Source organism: Polypterus senegalus, chromosome 2, assembly GCF_016835505.1.
Source record: "Polypterus senegalus isolate Bchr_013 chromosome 2, ASM1683550v1, whole genome shotgun sequence".
NCBI lineage: Eukaryota > Metazoa > Chordata > Cladistia > Polypteriformes > Polypteridae > Polypterus > Polypterus senegalus.
In genome coordinates, this window is record NC_053155.1 from 201,144,548 (window position 1) to 201,166,060 (window position 21,513).

General features: G+C 38.8%; 1 protein-coding gene across 1 annotated transcript in view; it reads right to left on the reverse strand.

Moving 5' to 3' along the window:
- nme7 (NME/NM23 family member 7) overlaps nucleotides 1-21,513 on the reverse strand; it is a 212,231-nt gene that overhangs the window by 190,496 nt on the left and 222 nt on the right. The window lies entirely within an intron of this gene.

Sequence of the window (21,513 nt, forward strand, 5' to 3'; positions counted from 1 at the left end):
AGTACCTTAGCATATACTTTACTTATTTCATACAGCCTATTAATACCTATAATCCAAAAATATGCTACAATTACAAGATGCTGGCCCTACTCAAAAATTTCCAGTATAAATAAAATTTGCATACAGTAGGTGGTAGAACATTTTAGTATAAGGACCATAAAACTGGAATGACTGACGTGTTATCATTAAAACTGCACATCTGGCACAAAATTTAACTCAAGGCTTAAGACGCATTTCCTAAGCATGTTAGAAATGCTGGTAAAGTTATTCTTATTATCTTTGTAATTGGCTTTTACTATATTTTTTACCATTCTATACTATATACTATTTATTCTACCATTCTATAATATACTATACTTCTATACTATACTATCATTATACACTATATTTTTTATCATTATCCTTCTCTTCTCAGTGTCCTAGTGTCACTGTTACCTTGATAATGAAATCCTTCCAAATCTGGAAAAGAATGTTATAAAAAAGGCCTCATTACTAATGACAAAACAACCATCAGACCATGGTTTGTACTCCACCAACGTAACTGTTGTTTGTCTGTACTGTAGTACAAGAAATGCCTGTCATCTGTACAATGGCCCAGAAGTGACTAAAAAAAAATCAGCAGAAATTTTCATTTACATATTGTATTGTATTCTCATGTTAAAATGGTGTTTTATACTTTACTGAATATAGCTATAATCATAAATGTTTACGTGTATTTGGTAGTACAGATTAAAATGTGGATTTGTCATGCATGCTCCAGGGCTGTTTGACAGTGTTTTGGCACTACTTTTAGCACTTTTATACCATTTTGTATTATACCATTTGCTTCCTGGTGCTCAAGGTATTATGTGCCAAGCAAGTAATTTACCACAGCCAGTTTCAGTGTCACAGGTGCTATTTATTTGTTTTCTTAAAACTTTGCCCAATATGGGGTTATCTATCAATCTAGTAAAAAGACAACAGAACCAAGAGGAAAAAAAAGAATAATTAAAGATATAGAATCCACTTGTCTTCTGCATCTCACAGAAACTAGTTCAGAGGTAATTGGCTTCATGCTGATCAGTATGTTTTCTGAATGCCCTTTTTTGTCCTTTTACATTCTGTATAGTCTAACCAGGCACTGCAGCCATTTATTTGACCTAAGATTGTCTTCAAACTAGTTCTGACCCTTGCCTGCTTCTGAAGAAACTTTTTGGCTATGTGTTTCCTCTCCTCTGCCACTGAAAAATGGAAAAGCAGTACAGTTTGAGAATATGTAACCTTTAAATCCAGGAAAATATGAGAGCCAAAGACGAACCAGCATTAGACACAAGGTAAGAAAAGACTTTGCCCTGTTTAAAAATGCCACCAGAGAATAGTACACCCGTCTTCTTTTGTAATTTTTAAAGTGTAAGTACGGCAAGTAAGAAAAACACAGAGACACACAAAGAGGGAATAGTACACCTGTCTTCTTTTGTAATTTTTATCAATGCAATGTTTCTAGAGGTGGGACTGTTTTCTCAGCTGTAGCTCTCCTCAATAGCTGTGCATATAGGCAAAAAACACATGAATTTCGATCTAATAATTCTCGTTTATGTCACATGGCCACAAATTTTAGCTTGGTAATGTGAACACAGCCAAAGAAGAACCTGCAACAGGCTGACGCCCCGTCTCAAAGGCTACTGAGATAAATTTCAGGCCCTCAATTCTGAATTGAATTAAGCAGGATGAGGGATGTTATGTTATTTTATATTTGTTATTGCAGATGACAAGGACTAAGATGGAAAAGCTAAGTGCACAAAACTTTAAATAGGCTTAAGAAATTCAGTATAATTGGTTCTACTGTTATTGTAACAAACAGATTGCCTTTTTACTTTAGCAATCCATTTTCATTATATTTGAGTCCTATACTGTACTTGTTATTGTTAAACCTATCACTGTTTGAAGTTTCAGATACTACATCACTATAAAGCAAAGTTCATTGTGATTCTCTGTAGTAAATTTCAGTATCTATTACCTTTGTCCTGCTAATACCAGAGAGTTCCTGGGAACGCCTGACAAACTGTGCATTTAAAAAGACTTGCCAATTACCTTGAACATTAGAACACTACACCTACCATTTTTAGGTTATTACAGTTAATGATTTGCTACTTGTTCATTCAAGAGAGATGTATTTTTTAATTAAATATCTTCAAATGAGCAAACCTATGGCTGGTTAACTGTGAGAGCATCTGATAATACAAAAATGATCTAGGCTTTGGTATCTACAGTATCATAGACAGTATGTTTAAGAAAATTCACAGAAAAGACCACAGAAGAATTTGTCCTTCAAGTTACCTTGAACAAGTAAGCTATTAACTTGCTTTGCATTCCTTTCCTTTTGTTCTGTGTGCTATTAATGGATCACTGGCTTGCGGGGAGAGAGAGACACCTATGCCAGTAAAGGCTATTAAGATCATGAACATGTGAATAGGTCAGAATTTCACTTCCTACAACTACATTTAGCTACATCCATCTTTAAGAATAAAACAATCTTAAAACAATTAAATCTGTTTTTTGTAAATACTTCACAGCTAAATGTGTTTATACACAGTCCAGTCTCATTCCTCCTCTCAAACAACAACATAATAGGTTTATTAAGAATTCAAAATGAAACTGGTATGAGTGAGTTTATGTGCTAGACAGGCATCTGGTGAAGGGTTGGTTCCAGCACCGAATGCCATGCTGTATGATTGCTACAGCCATTTATTAGAAAAAGCCCATTTAGGAAAGTAATCTAATGATAAACAGATAATAAATACATTCCTGAATATTTTCTAAACTAATTTAGACTACATCAAATGAAGGGTGATAACATGTAATAGTCAACTAGATAGTCAACTAATCTTCCCAAAGCTTCCCCTGCTCAGCCATTGCGTGAAGGATGACGGATGCTGTGTATCCCTTGAGTAGTGACTTGTCACCTACAGAATTTGTTCATTAAACTTACAGTACATCATTTTTAAAAGTTATTACATATGCAAAGTGTAAACAGTCCGCCATCTGCATGCCACTGATTCTGTAATAGTTACTGTGATCCATGCCCCTGTATTTTTTATTAATATACTAATCTTGCATCTGAGAGTTTCAAAATATTATGAGATGCATAAGTAATTTTATTCAGGCATCTATATACTTTATGCAAACTTTAACATATCGCTGGGCTTACAGTGACCATATGTCATATATAATTTCTAACACAAGTGGCAGTATCCTCCTGTGGGCCCACCACTTGCAGGAGGAATTGCGGTTGGGTGCAATGTGTCCTGGGCAGAGGTCAAAGGCAGAGGTCTTGGCAGATGGGAACCCAGACACACAAACTGACTACTGTGACATGGAATGTCACCTCCCTTGGGGGAAGGAGCCAGAGTTGGTGGATGAGGTGGAGAGTTACCAACTAGATAGAGCTGGGCTCACGTCCACCTACTCGCTTGGTTGTGGAAGCTAGACTCTCCTTTACTCTGGAGTTTTATGGGGGGAAAGCGGGTGGGAGTGGGCTTCTTATGAAATCTTTGCTTATGCGATGCCACGATGCAGTTTGTATGAAGAACGAGAGGGATGCCTCTGTGCAGTTGAAGGATGCCGAGGGGAGGACTCTGACTGCCATATGTGCCTATGCACCAAATATCAGGAGTACAATCAACCCTCGTTTATCGTGGTTAATCCGTTCCAGCCTCTGCCGCGATAAATGAATTTCCGCGAAGTAGGATTTTTTATTTATAAATCGAATATTTTCGCAGTTAGAGCACAGAAAACCTGTTTACAACCATCTAAATACATTTTCTAACATTATAAGAGCCCTCTAGACATGAAGTAACACCCTTTAGTCAAATGTTTAAACTATGCTCCATGATAAGACAGAGATGACAGTTCCGTCTCACACACAATTAAAAGAATGCAAACATATCTTCCTCTTCAAAGTGTGGGTCAGGAGCAGAGAATATCAGAGAGACAGAGAGAGAGAGAGAGTGACAAAAAGCAAACAATCAAAAATCAATAGGGCTTTTTGGGTTTTTAAGTTTGCGAGGCACCGCTGGACAAAGCAGCTACAAGGAAGGCAGCAATGTGAAGGTATTCTTTCAGGGTCCGTATCCTCTAGGCAAACGGCCTTTGTGTAAACAGCCCCTCTGCTCACACCCCCTCCGCCAGGAGCAGAGAATGTCAGAGAGAGAGAGAGAGAGAGAGAGAGAGGCAGAGACAAGCAAACAATCAAAAATCAATATGTGCTGTTTGGGCTTTCAAGTATTTTAGTTTTATTTAATATGTAATACGTGCTCTGATTGGGTAGCTTCTTAGCCATCTTGCAATAGCGTTCCTTGTATGAAATCAACTGGGCAAAGCAACTGAGGAAGCATGTACCATAAATTAAAAGACCCACTGTCGGCAGAAATCCGCAAACCAGCAAAGAATCCGTGATATATATTTAGATATGCTTACATTTAAAATCCGCGATACAGTGAAGCCGTGAAAGTCGAAGCGTGATATAGCGAGGCGTCACTGTACAAGGCCTTCTTGGAGTCACTGGAAGGGATCCATAGTTCTGCTGGGAGCCTTCAACACCCACATGGGTAATGATGGAGACAACTGGAGAGTTGAGATTACAGTTTATTTTATTTTTGTATAGCCCAAAATCACACAGGAAGTGCCGCAATGGGCTTTAACAGGCCCTGCCTTTTGACAGCCCCCCAGCCTTGACTCTGAGAAGACAAGGAAAACTCCCAATAAAAACCTTGTAGGGAAAAATGGAAGAAACCTCGGGAAAGGCAGTTCAAAGAGAGACCCCTTTCCAGGTAGGTTGGGCGTGCAGTGGGTGTCAAAAGTAGGGGGTCAATACAATACAATACACAGAACAGAACAATTCTTTAATACAGCATAATAATACAAATTTTAGAAGTACGGTTTAACAGTAGATGATATGACATAATAATATTAGGAGGAACTGCCATGCAGACACCTCTTGTATTAGCCTGGCTAGGCACAGATGTGCCCACACCAAGGTGAGAATGCAGCACCTGACTGATCCACCCACATTTGAACGTGAGTGTGGCCAGCCAAACACCTCACAACCCTGGAACTGCCATCTAGGGTACCCCTTCACCCATATTGAGCCTGCATGCTATCAGGAGTTGATTAGTTATTTAAAATCTGCTCTATGCCATGGAACACTTATCACAGGAGCACCTGGACAACCCAAGCGAGTAGTAAGGGTAGCCTGGGAACGTCTGGGGAAGGTTCCTGTCTAGAAGATTTTCAACTCCAACCTCCAAAATAGCTCTTCCCGCATCCCAGGGGAGGCTGGGAACACAGAGTGTGAATGGGCCTTGTTTAAAGCCTCCAATGGAGGAGGAGCTGCAAACAGCTGCAGCCTGAAGACCATAAGTGTCTTCCAAAGTAACAATCCAAGGACCCAATCGTGGACACCAAGATGAGGGATACCATTTGACTGAAAAAGGAGGCCTTCCAGATATATTTAGCACAGGAGACTCCTGAAGAAGTAAAGTAGTACTGACAGGCCAAAATCAGGGATGATCAGGGAAGCAAATGCACAGGCAGGAGATGGTCAGAGAGCCTATAGAAACTGGCTATCGATCAGGCTCAAAGAGGTTCAAGCAAACCACCAGGCGACTCAGAAAGGGAACGCAGGGATTCACCCAGGCTGTTCTCAGTAAGGATGGAGAAGTGCTGACCAAGACAGAGGATATTGTCTGGCAGTGGAAGGAACACTCTGAGGAGATCCTGAATCCAATGGAAACGCTTTCTGTGGAGGAGGCAGAGACAAAAGCTGATAGAGGATCAATGCCTATTTACCTCAGGGAGGTCAAGAGACAGTTAAGCAACTCTGCAGTGGCAAAGCCCCAGAGGTGTATGAGATCTGCCCAGTAATGCCGAAGGCTCTAGACATTGTTGGGCTGTCATGACTGATATGCCTTTTCAATTTTGCATGGTAATCAGGAGCTGTGTCTCTGGAGCGGTAGACGGGGATGCTGGTCCCCATTTTTAAAAAGTGGGACAGGAGGGTGTGCTGCAACTATCGGGGATCACGTTCCTTAGCCTCCCTGGAAAAGCTTATGCCAGGGTACTAGAAAGAAGATTATGCTCAGTCATAGAACCTCATATCCAGGAAGGGCAATGTGGATTTCATCCAGGCAGTGGAATGGTGGACCAGCTCTTTACCCTCATGAAGATTCTGGACGAGGCATGGGAGAAACGAACTTTCTTCACAGGGTGGCTGGGCTCTCTCTTAAAGATAGTATAGCTTAATGAGATATTACTTATAACTTTACAGCTAGAAAGAATACTTTCCACCTCAGATATTAAGGATTGTTTAGGAAAGTTGATCAGCATTCTTTTAGCAAAATCTTTAACTTGCCTGAAGTTAAGGAAAGTTTTGATGAAGGTTTATATTATAGGCACATTAGATCACAGGATGAAAATATATTGCCAAAATACAAATCTCTAAAAGTTCAAAAAATGCCAAGCATTTTCCATATAGTAAATACTGTATGCTTTAGGAATTAAAGAGATATATGAAAATGCAACTCATAGTATCCTCTCAGCCCTAAAGTGTCTCCTGCATTAGTAATATATTCTGCAAGCTGAGCAATGCATAGAGGGAGGAATTAGGGCAGGATTTCCTTTCTATGGCTAATGGGTAGGTGAAAACAATTTAAAGGCATTCAAATTTAAGTGTTTAAAAAATAAGATTGCACCAACACTATTTTTCTTATGGTTAATTCTTTCATATCTTCAATTCCACCCGGGGGAGTAAATGCTAACATTTTTTTTATTTTTATTTTTTTTATTTTTTCATTTTTATTACTATTTAATTTAATATTGTTTCTTTGTATCAGTATACTGCTGCTGGATTATGTGAATTTCCCCTTGGGATTAATAAAGTATCTATCTATCTATCTATCTGAGACTTGCCCGGACACCACCAGTCAGAAACCACATCTTTATAAAATGCACACGTTTATTTTTCATAAATAACCATAGGTTTCAGTCCCAAACACTACACAAAGCACACAGCAATAATCTCCCACAATGAACTCTTCTTTAACTCGGTCCTTAGCTGCCTCTATTCTCCTCCTGGGATCTTTGTCTTACTCCCACTCCCGACTCTGGCTCACCGACTGTTAGGAGGCGGCGCCTTTTATTCCTGCCCAGATGTGCTACAGGTGGCTGGTGACAATCTTCCGGCAGCACTTCCTGGTGTGGCGGAAGTGCTGCCCTTTGCCCCGGAAGCACTCCGGGCATCCCTGGCAGGTTCACCCGCCATCTTGCCTGGTGTGGCGGAAGTGACAGTTCCCCAAGTCCCATGAGGCTTAAGGCGCCCCCTAGCGGTAGCCACGGTTCCCAACTGGTCAGAACCTCTTTGTCCCTTTCCCGTGGTCCTCTTTTTGTCCAGGGCGGTGGCCCCCTCATGACCCTGAAGCTATTATTGTCCCTTTCGGGTCCCTCCTGGCATCCCAGCCAGGTAATGACCCCGGCAATCTGCCACACAACTCACAGAGGTTTAAAACGTGTAAAAAGAGAGAGCTAGTGAGTGTATTTTTATGAGGTCCTCCAAAATACTAGTTGTTGGAAAAATGTTACAGCAAAAAGGACTCAATTACTGTATTTTGGTTGTCAGAAATTTTGCATCTATGAGCATTTACAGCAAACTAGTTTCTCCAATTCACAACTTTATTCAGTTAAAGCTAAACCAGTCTGAAAAGCCAAATCAGCCCTGTCTGTATGAAAGATGCATTAGCATATCAGGGATAAAACCTTCTAATTAGTAACATAAAATAAAAACCTAATCAAGCCCTTATTTCTACAGTTTCACTTTCCTCAAAAAAAATACTAATTAAATCTGAGATTAGCTATGCTCCATTTTTCAGTGTTTCCTCTAGCTCTCCTTCCAGTAGTACTCCAAAAAGTTACATTTTTTGAATAACTAAACACCAATGACACATTATCCATCAATTATGAAGCCTAACCTTAAAACTAACCCTAGAGTCTCCAGCTAAAATTTTAACTCCCAGAAAAGAGTTGATACAATGGCATTGGGTTTGAAAACATAACATCCATTTTCTATACTATGAAATCAATTCTCTTCATATCAAAGAAACTAATTGTAGTATTTTTTTTTAATAAAGGGGCTATGGTATTCTTTCAGCATTTGATGTTTTATGATATAGAGAGAGTGGAGCTCTGACCTACTCTGTGGATAAGCTGTCACTGAGTGATACTATAACCTTCATTCTTCACAAATTAGTCAAATCAGGCCTTCTTTGTAGGTGCCAGTACTTCATCCTCAATTAAAGGCATTCTGTCCTGGTGGCTAAGGCCTTGATCTATTAACTACAACTTTGCCATTTCAGTTCCCACCAATGGCTCATTGAGACACCCCAAGTAAGTTGCCTATTTATGATCCAAATGTATATGAAACAGTTACTCACTATCTCCACTACAGGGTCATGACATGGTGGAGTCTGAATAAATAAAAACATGTTGATGGCTTTAAATCCCACCACTGTACATCATATGTACATAGATATATTGTGTAAAGTCAAATATAAACCAAACTGTGAATACCGTGAAAGAAAAACGCCAACTGTGACAACGAAAATAATGTAAAAATGTTGGTAAAGGTGGCTAGAACTGTGTGCCAAAAGTTAATGCAAACCATCTCAAATAAGACACATTGCATTATTTTGTAAAAGTCTTTTCCTGCTGCTTGAAGTGAGAAAGCACTTTGAGTAGCAAATATTGTAATTATAATAAGAAACAAAATGTCAATAAGAGTCAAATCTCAGAGACTACACATTGTGAGCAGCAGATGAAATGAACCTTTTTTTATCTATAATCTTTTCCATTTTTGCAGGAGCCAGTCTATCTGGATGAAGACCATAATCTGCAGTTACTTTGCAGAATGCATTTATAAATCATATACCCGTAACAATGAGAAATAGAAAGTCTAACACGAATAGCATATTTATATTTTGCAGAAATTGTAAAATGGACCACAGGAATATAAGCATTTTGCTTGGGATGCCAGGATGAAGCACTGAACTGCCTGATAGCAGTGGGAAGAAAAGATCCCCAAAGGAGCTTCTAACATGGTGGAATGAGCCTGTGGCTAAAAGTGCTCTAAAAGTGTGCATCTAGGAGGGGATTTTTCATGATGGCCCCCAATTCTGCCACCATCCTCTTTTCCAAAACAGCTTCCAACTTGTCCAGGGTTATCCTGGTGAGGGAGCTGGCTTTCCTGATAAAGTAGGTTACAAAGCTGCTGGCAAAAAATAGAAATAAATGTGATCTCAAGGGCGGGCGCATTTTCCTGAGTGTCTAAGAAAGAAAGCGCTGTGTCAAAAACAAGTATCTAAAAACAAACCTGATATTGAGATGCTACTGCTGTGGAAAACTGTTAGAAATTCCAGGGCTAGTGTATATGTCTCTGGAGATGAGGTTTGGAAAGCAGCTGATCATGCAATGTTTAAAATACTAATTACAATATAAAAGAAATAGATCTCAGAAAGACTATGGTATGGCACTGCCAATTTGTAAATTGTATAAAAAATACTAATTTGACAAAGTAAATACAGTACATTGTTTTTAGGCATTTCTACTCCATCAAATATTCTAAGACATTTATGTGGTCTTTAGAAAAAACAAAAAACTTTTGAGCACATGCTGTGGTCATGAAAAATTCATACAGAAAGGTCCTCCAATTTCCTATCTCTAAAGGTGTCTGCAATTGACCTTTACAATGAAATACAATGCACGGAATCAATCCTTCCAGACTGACCTGAAGAAAAAAACCCACAAATACTGCTAGACACTGCCATCTAGTGAACCCTGGGAGTACTTTTACAATTCATTTTGTTCATCCATGCCAAAACATTAAAACTTCATGTATTTACTGTATATAATAATTTACACTTTTACCCCAAAAAAAAAACTGACAAGACACAATTGTATAACAAATTTTTCCATTTTCTAGATGTGGTGAACAAACAGATTAAGTTAATACAGCAGGGTCATTGCAATCAGGGGATCATTTGGAGGGGAAGTTTGAAGGTTTCATCCATTTACCTTCTATCCTGGCTTTCAGGTTCAACATGGCAGGAAGCCACTGTCTATCCTGGCAGCAATTATGTGAATATAAAAAAAGAGAAGTGCTACTGGGGAGCTCAGTTATTAGGGAGACTGAGATCCAGGTGCATTGCCTTTTTGATGCACCGATGGGAGACCTCCTTGAATAGGAGGATAGGCTCCTTGCCAAAGCCATCATGGATCCAGTTGCCATTGTACACTTTGGAAGAAATGCTATTGATAACTGTAGGCTTCTGGTTCTACATGACAGACTTTGGACGCTAGGTGCTAATCTTAGGAGCAGCACTAGAAATATTAGACTTCTTGCAAGTTTTGCCTGTGCCATGCACTAGTCCAGATAAGACTGAGGGGATTAGCAGGGTAAAATCTTGTGCCAGATACAAGAACACAGGTTTATGGGCCACTGAAGCTGGGGTAAGATAGAATCTCAAAAAGGAGATCAGAATGCACGTATGCTTCTTGAGTGATGAGCCCTATCTCAGAAAGGACATTTGGTTGATTTCGACTAGAAATCAACAGGGTTAAAATCCTTATAGTGTGTAACACAGCCCCCAGTGCAGATAATAATGTCAATATTTATGTTTTCAATTATATAAAAAGGGCACTGTAGAGGGAGAAGTGCTGCTTAGATTAAAAAGTCTAAAATCAAGTACATTGCTGGAAACAGGCAGTGAGAACATCTACTGTATAAACCCTTAATGCATATTTTCCAAAATGAACTGCACAAACAAACTAAATGAACATGTAGAGTACAAGTCAAGGGAAGTTATGCTTATTTTATGTACATACTTGTAAAACCTTGTCTGTAATATTGTGTACAGTTTTGGTCTCCATATTACAAAAAATACAACAGCAATGGAGAAAGATCACAGAACAGCAGCTAAATTAATTCCAGGACTGTGGGCTAGGATATATTTGGAAAGACTTAAAGAGCTGAATGTTTACAGTATAAGCAAACAGAGATGAATGGACAACAAAACTGCTCATAATTATGAATGGAATTATTACAGTAGATCTCAGCTATTTCTATAAAATAGGTCCTTCAGTTATAGCCCAGGGACAGAGATGGAAACTGACACAGGCTACATTTTATAGAAATTTAAGAAAATTGTTCACACACAGAGAACCATAGCTACATGGAATATGTAGTGTGGTAGATGGTAGTACTTCAAAACTCAAATTGTAATTTTGCAAGTGTTAGTTGAGTCAAAATAGACAAACTATATAGGCTAAATGGCCTGTCTTTGCCTTAATTGTTGAAATGACAGAATGTTCTAATGTATTCATTAGGCAAATTGATGCTATAGTGCTTATAGATTAAGGCTTTATTTTGTCATATTTTCTTAGTTCCAAAATATTTAACAACCACTGACATGTTTATTGCTGTCATGGTGATATGAAATATACAGTGGACTAGCAGCTATGGTTTGTGATGGAACACACTGAGAAATGCTCTCTATAAAATATTAATTGGTTTATTGGTTGGTAAGTGGCATGGTGGTGGTGCTTCTCAGCTTCAAAGTCCTGGGTTTGAATTACTTTAGGATTGTTTTGAATGTACCTAAAGCGATATCATCAATGACATAACTTGGATAGTGACATTAATCTGTCCCTTCACAGAGATTGTTGTTGGTGAAGGTGGAGGAGTTTAAATACTTGGGATCAACAGTACAGAGTAATGGCGATTGTGGAAAAGAGGTGAAAAAGAGAGTGCAGGCAGGGTGGAATGGGTGGAGAAGAGTGTCAGGAGTGATTTGTGACAGATGGGTATCAGCAAGAGTGAAAGGGATGGTCTACAGGACAGCAGTGAGACCAGCTATGTTATATGGGTTGGAGACGGTGGCACTGACCAGAAAGCAGGAGACAAAGCTGGAGGTAGCAGAGTTAAAGATGCTAAGATTTGCATTGGGTGTGACAAGGATGGACAGGATTAGAAATGCGCACATTAGAGGGTCAGCTCAAGTTGGACAGTTGGGAGACAAAGTCAGAGTGGCGAGATTGCATTGGTTTGGACATGTGCAGAGGAGAGATGCTGGGTATATTGGGAGAAGGATGCTAAGGATAGAGCCACCAGAGAAGAGGAAAAAAGGAAGGCCAAAAAGAAGTTTTATGGATGTGGTGAGAGAGGACATGCAGGTGATGGGTGTAACAGAACAAGATGAGAAGGACAGAAAGATATGGAAGAAGATGATCCACTGTGGCAACCCCTAACGGGAGCAGTCGAAATAAGAAGAAAAAGAAGAAATCCTATCATCTTTCCCTTTTTTTCCACCCAGCCAAAGCTCCTTACATTTTCCATCACTTTGTGTCACAGAAACAAAGGTATTTACACTCCTCTATTTCACTTACATCTATGTCCTATAAATGTAACAACTTTTTTACTTCTTGACCATTTATGCACATATGCACCATTTTAGGTCTACCTATTCCCATACCTTATTTCTCTAATACTAATACATTTTCTTCCTTTACAGTATGTCCTCTGTTTTCACTTGCCAACACCACACTTTCAGCAGATATAACATTTCATGCAGAGTTCCTTATCTCATCCATCATGATCTGGTTCATCACAATTGCAAACAGGAAGAGGCTCAATGCCAGTCCCTGATGCAGACTAACTTTGTCTCCAGAGAGTCCTTTTATGGCTACTGACTTCAAATGGTAGTTTCGATTTCCTGTACATTTCATAAATTGCTCTGCCATTTATTTCAGGTTATCTGTTAGCATATAAACAACATCACAGTTCTTCATGTCATTGCATCATGCAGTTTCTCCAATGAAGAAACAATGCAATTTCTTTTTGTCCCTGCCTTCTTGTTATGTGGACACCAATATGTAGTTCCCACATTAACTTTGCACTTGTTCTCTTTCTATTAACTCTGTAATCCATTAAGCTTTTCAAAAATTCTAAAATTATATTATCTGCTCCAGTTGCTTTTATATTTTTCTTGTTCCTAATACCTTCTTCATCTCCTCCTTCTCTATGTCCTTCTAATCTTTTACATTCACACCCTCTGTATCCTGCCTTTGCTCTCAGAATAAGATTTGAATGGACATCTTCCATATACCAACATGCAGAAATCATGCAGCATGTAGGGTTTTTTTTTTAAACACACTGTGTCACCCTGCTGTGATATCAGTGGAGCCATATAATGTATATTCCTGGTTGATATGTGGATGAAAATTTTGGAAGTTTTCATAATTTAGAACTGAATGGAGGTATGTTCAAATGATGGATTACAAGGACTTTATTATATAGACTGAAATGCTGATTTTACAGATTGAAATGCTGAACTGAGATTACGGGAATTGTTCAACTTAGTTAATATACTTGTTTGATTAGGTTAATGTTCAATATTTGATTGTTTTCTTATATAAAATAATGTTTGATCATTCAAATAGTATATTCGTTTACCTTACACACTTATTTAATGTGTGTTTAAAGTTTAATTTAGATTAAGGTTTACAAGGGGGCATGACCCAGTACATACAGGATAAGCATACTGTTACCCAAGATATAAACCAATACTAGAGGGAGGATCTTCTTTCACATCTGATAAATGATATAAGCATGCCAAATCTGCCTCTGGAAAGGCTCTGTAACTAAGAAATGTGCTGTCTGGACAAAGAATGAACATCATCTTAATACTTGCACCTTTGCTTCTGCTTATATCATCTTTGAGGATTGAAAATAGAACAACACTTTGCCTTCATTTCTCTACTGACTTTAATTTCTCACCCAGGAATTAAGAGCTTATTGATAATTCCAGGTCAGTAGAGATCAGAGGAAATATAGTCAATAGAGTATATACATAATAGTTTAGATTCACTCGAAAGAGGCTCTGAATACTCAGCAATAACTCTCGCTAGGACAAAGCAATCTGAAAGAAACAATGTGCAATGTGCTCCTCAGTATATGGAGCTTCGAATAAGCCAGGATGCCCCTGTTTTGGAGCTATGAGGAAGGCGCCGGACAGTTGTCAAGACATTTAACTTCCATTTGCAAGTTCTGGGTGCACACCGCCCATACCTCTTCACTCAGTCACTCGAATTCTCATCAGGATGGCGGTGTACAGTATTAAGCAGTGTGTCTTCATGGTGCAAACCTATATGGTCACCAATTCATTTAAGTGATATCAGAATCAACTTGATGATCATGAGTTAATAGAAGGTTACTTCCAGCAAACTGGAGCAATGTGTCACACATTGGCAAGGAACATGGCAGAGTCCTTCATCAGCAACACGGTAATTTCAAAGGGGTTTTGGCCACCATGGTCGCCAGATCTGACATTACCAGACTTCTTTGTTTGGGGTATGCGCAAAGGAAAAATCAATTGGAACAAGCCTCATACCGTGAAAGATTTGAAGGAAAACGTCCAACATAAAATTGCTTCTATTCCCCCCAAGATGCTTGCCGATACATTCAGGAACATGGAGCACCAAGTCGAAATGTGTCTAGCAGAAAGCGGAAACCACTTCCAGCATCACATGTAGTGCAATCGATTATACATACATCAAGGTATATAGCGTATTTTTTTGGTTCAGATTGCTTCATCCTAACGCGAGTTACAACAGAATATTCAGGGCCTCTTTCGAGTGAATTTCCCTGTACAGTATATTAGCAAGGGTGTACCTTAGTGGCTGGAGCCCCAACTGCCTAGTGGGTTTACTATGACTTATGATCCTTGAGTCTGGTGAGCAGAAACGCAAATACACAAGTTTAATTGATAGTCTGTGCACAGTTTAGTCATGGGGAAAACAGTACTATAGGTAAAGGCTGTGTCTTAGGGGCTGAAGCCCCAAGCCTAGTTGAACACTATGCAGTCAGGTTTGCTTCCACATAGCAAAAAACCTAAGGTTTAGGGTGAGTGTAAAACGAAAATCATATTTCATGATATTACACTGGTGTTCTTTGGGTTCCATGTGTTATGAAGATGCTAACATACTGCAGAAAACCCTGAAACTTCAGCACAGGAGTGTTTTTAAAAAGGAGACCTCAAATTTGTTTGAATGGTTCATGCTTCAAGACAGACTAGTTCCTCCTACTCAAACAAATTGAAAAAAGGTAGCACAAGGTACATCCATCAAATACTGTAACTAGGGATCCATATTAATGATCATTTGAGTTTTTCTAATTGTACTGACTGTGGCAAAGAAATTTTAACAGATGCTGTTTTTCACATATAATCGCAATAACTTTATTCTCAGTTACTGTAGTCCAAGTTCTCTGCTTTGATCTAATTTATGATTTTAGAAATTTGTATGGTCAACATAAAAAGGATATCATGAATAAATTAATGGAACCCCTGCAGATTTTTTTTTTTTTTGCTCCAGATTAACTGGAGTTTTTCTTTGTTTTCTTCTGTCCTCCTGGCCTTCTGAGTTTATTAACAGACTCATCTTTAGAGACTTACAATATGATACTGTATATAAGGACACTACTCTTCTACTAATTATATACAGTATCTATCTAACAGGTGTTCCCAACTCCAATCCTGGAGGGCCACAGTGGCTACAGGTTTTCATTCTAACCATTTTCTTAATTACTGGCCACTTTCTGGTGCTAATTAACTCAATTTAATTGATTTGCTATTTAAGACACAGACCCTTTTAATCAGGGTGAGCAACATCAGTCCTGGAGGGCTGCAGTGGCTGCAAGTTCTTGTTCTGACCAGACTGCTTCATGTGAAGTTATTTATTTCTGATGAAGCACTTGTTGCTCAAGTAACATTTTTCTACTTCATTTTAATTGTCTCGCTTGCTAAGATTTTCACTCCTTAATTGCTTACTTTAGTGTAAAATGAGAAAGGAACCATATGTTCTCCATCTACAGTATGTTGTTTCCATATATACCTGTGTGTATTCATCATGTATCGTTTGGTTTAATAAGGTACTCAGAAAAAAAAATTAAAAGAAAGTGAAGAATGAAAAATTACTCATCCATTTTTGCCTTTTAATCATTTAGATCAGGGGTTCTTAAAGTCGGTCCTGGGGGCCCACTGTGGCTGCAGGTTTTTGTTCCAACCAGATTCATAATCAGTGACAACAACTGATAATACTGATCTCAATTAATTAGCTGTTTTTTTTTTTTTCTCTTCTCGTATTCTAAATTAAGAAAGCACAGAGGCATGATTTTTACATTTATAACACATTTAGAAATAGTTCTGCTTTTGCTATTGACTTAAATGCTGAACTCTGTTTTGTTGAGTTAATTATATTTTGCCCTTTCTCTGTGCAGTTTTCACTCTTCATTGTATCTTAATAATGACAATTAAAAATGAGCAGAGCAGACACCCAAGCAAACAACACTGAATAAAGAGAGGCTGCACTTTTAAATCAGACCCACTAATTAGTAAATAATGGATTAATTAAACAATTAGAACACCCGGAAAAATAGAATGAACATCAAGATGAAAATATTGGTAAAAAGAAAAAAAAAACATTATTCCCATATAACTGCTTAGTACATTTTAATATTTTTGTTTTTTTACCAAACTTAGTTTTCCAACTTCTTTATTGTTCCCAAAACACAGAACTTGGAAAATAACAGTTCACTTAATTAGCCCAGGAGTCCAATTAAAAAGAGAAGCTGGTTGGAACAAAAACCTGCAACCACAGCACTGATGCTGAGAAGCCCCGATTTAGATGATATCATTAGAATGGAAAAAAAAAAAATCACAATTTAAGAATGACCTGACATTGCAGAATTAAAACACTTCTTCTTCTTTTGGCTGCTCCCATTAGGGGTTGCCACAGCAGATCATCTTCTTCTATATCTTCCTGTCCTCTGTATCTTGTTCTGTTACACCCATCACCTGCATGTCCTCTCTCACCACATCCATAAACCTTCTCTTGGGCCTTCCTCTTTTTTTCTTCCCTGGCAGCTCTATCCTTAGCATCCTTCTCCCAATATACTCAGCATCTCTCCTCTGCACATGTCCAAACCAGCACAATCTCGCCTCTCTGACTTTGTCTCCCAACTGTCCAACTTGAGCTGACCCTCTAATGTACTCATTTCTAATCCTATCCATCCTCATCACACCCAATGCAAAACTTAGTATCTTTAACTCTGCCACCTCCAGCTCTGTCTCCTGCTTTCTGGTCAGTGCCACCGTCTCCAACCTATATAACATAGCTGGTCTTACTATCGTCTTGTAGACCTTCCCTTTCACTCTTGCTGATATCCGTCTGTTACAAATCACTCCTGACACTTTTCTCCACCCATTCCACCCTGCCAGCACTCTCTTCTTCACCTCACTTCCATATTCCCCATTACTCTGTACTGTTAATCCCAAGTATTTAAACTCATCCACCTTCGCCAGCTCTACTCCCTACATCCTCACCATTCCACTGACCTCCCTCTCATTTACACACATGTATTCTGTCTTATTCCTACTGACCTTCATTCCTCTCCTCTCTAGAGCATATCTCCACCTCACCAGGATCTCCTCAACCTGCTCCCTACTATCGCTACAGATCACAATGTCATCAGCAAACATCATAGTCCACGGGGACTCCTGTCTAATCTCTTCTGTCAACCTGTCCATCATCCTTGCAAATAAGAAAGGACTCACAGCCAATCCCTGATGTAATCGCACCTCCACCTTGAATGCATCTGTCACTCCTAATGCAGACCTCACCACTGTCACACTTCCCTCATACATATCCTGTACAACTCTTACACACTTTTCTGCCACTCCCGACTTCCTCATACAATAAATTTAAGAGTTAAAACACTACCAAGAATTAGAATTAAATTAGAATTAAAACACTACCAAGTCATACATTCATTAACACCTGCTGTTGGCAAAGATTGTTTTCCAATTAAACAGCTGGGCTGGAACAAAAACCTGCAACCACTGCAGCCCTTCAGGACTGATGTTGATTACCCTTATTTTATAAGATCATATGGATTTTTTTCTTTCTTACTTATTCATTATTATTCTTACATGATCTTATTTTTCTTTTCTTGTAATATTCTCTTTGATATTTTGTTAAGCACTTTGAGGTATATCTTTGAATGAAAATATGCTATTATAAGTAAAAGTTACACATAACATGAATACAGTCAATAGAACAGCTATAGAACAGACTATGTCCTAAAAAAACTTAAAAAAAATCTTCAATTATCATACACATTCTCTGCACCCAAACTCTGCATATCAAACCCTTAAATGTTGACAAGTGAAAGAATCTTGCAGTGTAGAATAAATACAAAACAAAAAGTCATTTGTACTTTCAGAATCAGGGCTGTTCAGAGGCGGCGTTACAGGTGTGCGAGGCCTAGGGATGACCAACCCCAAGCGGGGGCCAGTTACGTCAAATGCTGTTACTGGTTTGTATGGACTGTATAAAATTGTGCATGAATTTAATAATAATAATGTTAGCATACATTGGATTTTCTCATTACAGTATTCCACTAAATGTTTGCAAGATAACATGCGGACTATATCAAAATATAACTGGAGAATATAACTTGACAAATCTGCCTGAACGGTACACGTGGACCTCAAAAGCGGGGCCCACTTAGGAGTAGGGCCTGGGGCGGTCGCCCCACTTGCCACCCCCAAACACCGCTCTTGGGGCTGTTAGTAGTTCAAACAAATACGGTAATGCATGTTGTGTTTAGTGAACATTTTTTACTTTTATCTTACTGTATACATTCTTTTTTTTGGTCTGATGCAGACTGATTTCCACTCAGTGATAATAAAACTGAACCCGACTCTGGTTCCAGCTGTGACACTCTCTGTATGGAGCATGGGCAATCTCCCTATTTTTACAAAGACTTTATTTGGGTATTCTGTCTTTCTGCCCACACCCTAAATATATGCAAAGGTAGACTGACTGACAACTCTAATTAAACCTAGTATGAGCAAGTATGAGTTTGCATGGCATTTTTGGCTGTAATGGCATTGCGCCACTTCTAGGATTAACTGTTGATTCATGCCTGATACTTCTAAAACGGGTCGGCAAAAGGGAGTTTGTCTGAGATGGACTGGTGTGTTCTGGGCAGGGTTGGTTCCTACTTAAAATGGCCAGCAACACTAAATATTGGAGAAAGCAGGTTCTGAAAATGGTTACAAGGACATAAAGAGGGAAGTGGAAACTACAGTACAGGTATCAATGAGATAAAATATGGGTCTGCATAATCAGTTACACAGGCAGCAGATAATATGACCAAAGAGATTTGACCTGTAGAGAAATCGGACCTCTTTCTTGGGAACAAAAGTATATGGAAAAACACATGAAGATGTATGAGTGAGAAAGAGCAGAAGAGCTTTCATGATCTCTCTAAGTCACCAAAATTTACAGTGGTATGAAAAACTATTTGCCCCCTTCCTGATTTCTTATTCTTTTGCATGTTTGTCACACACAATGTTTCTGATCATCAAACACATTTAACCATTAGTCAAATATAACACAAGTAAACACAAAATGCTGTTTTTAAATGATGGTTTTTATTATTTAGGGAGAAACAAAATCCAAACCTACATGGCCTTGTGTGAAAAAGTAATTGCCGCCTTGTTAAAAAATAACCTAACTGTGGAGAATCACACCTGAGTTCAATTTCCGTAGCCACCCCCAGGCCTGATTACTGCCACACCTGTTTTAATCAAAAAATCACTTAAATAGGAGCTGCCTGACACAGAGAAGTAGACCAAAAGCACCTCAAAAGCTAGACATCATGCCAAGATCCAAAGAAATTCAGGAACAAATGAGAACAGAAGTATTTGAGATCTATCAGTCTGGTAAAGGTTATGAAGCCATTTCTAAAGCTTTGGGACTCCAGCGAACCACAGTGAGAGCCATTAAACACAAATGGCAAAAACATGGAACAGTGGTGAACCTTCCCAGGAGTGGCCGGCCGACCAAAATTACCCCAAGAGCGCAGAGGCGACTCATCTGAGAGGTCACAAAGACCCCAGGACAACGTCTAAAGAACTGCAGGCCTCACTTGCCTCAATTAAGGTCAGTGTTCACGACTCCACCATAAGAAAGAGACTGGGCAAAAACGGCCTGCATGGCAGATTTCCAAGACGCAAACCACTGTTAAGCCAAAAGAACATTAGGGCTCGTCTCAATTTTGCTAAAAAACATCTCAATGATTGCCAAGACTTTTGGGAAAATACCTTGTGGACTGATGAGACAAAAGTTGAACTTTTTGGAAGGCAAATGTCCCATTGCATCTGGCGTAAATGGAACACAGCATTTCAGAAAAAGAACATCATACCAACAGTAAAATATGGTGGTGGTAGTGTGATGGTCTGGGTTGTTTCGCTGCTTCAGGACCTGGAAGGCTTGCTGTGATAGATGGAACCATGAATTCTACTGTCTACCAAAAAATCCTGAAGGAGAATGTCCGGCCATCTGTTCGTCAACTCAAGCTGAAGCGATCTTGGGTGCTGCAACAGGACAATGACCCAAAACACACCAGCAAATCCACCTCTGAAGTTATTGCTGCTAAGGGTGGTCCAACCAGTTATTAGGTTCAGGGGGCAATTACTTTTTTACACAGGGCCATGTAGGTTTGGATTTCTTTTTCTCCCTAAATAATAAAAACCATCATTTAAAAACTGCATTTTGTGTTTACTTGTGTTATATTTGACTAATGGTTAAATGTGTTTGATGATCAGAAACATTTTGTGTGACAAACATGCAAAAGAATAAGAAATCAGGAAGGGGCAAATAGTTTTTCACACCACTGTATATCCATCCTTGATTTCCTTTGCTATAGTAATAGGGTGACCAGAATTCCCGAAGGGGGAGCCCGAGCTTCTCAGAGCGCATGAAACTTCAGGGGAATCTACTACGCTTGCTCGATTGCTGAATTATGTGCTCTTATGGGGCAATGAAAATCAGATCAGCTTAATAGTAGACGTTTCGAATCTCGTCCGATCGTTTAGAATCGGCAACGAAACTCTTTCGTAAATCACGAAAAGGCACACAATTAACTTTGGCAAAATTTGAGTCAGTAGTTAATTCATCCTGGACAATTATGGAATGTGTGAAAAAGAACAGCTTTTACATTAAAGTCATGCAGGGAAAACTATGAGAACAAGGAGTGTTCAGTTAGATGTTTTTGTATATTTTTACGCTGTATTTTATATTAATAACAAATAAAATATACACTATGCTTACATGCAGCATTAAAATATAATCTTAATTCATATTTGAAACTTTTTTATTACAGTGCAACTACATAATATGTGCATCTGAAAAATCACGGTTAACTAAACACATTCAATTATAAAAGTAACGGTCACACGTCAACCAGTTTATGCTAAAACCATCAAATGTGACATTTTAAAAGCGGCAAGTTTAAGTTAACGTGCACTTTTGTCAGCTGTATGACAGCTGAATGAAAACATAATTTTCTTATTAGCAACCATTATC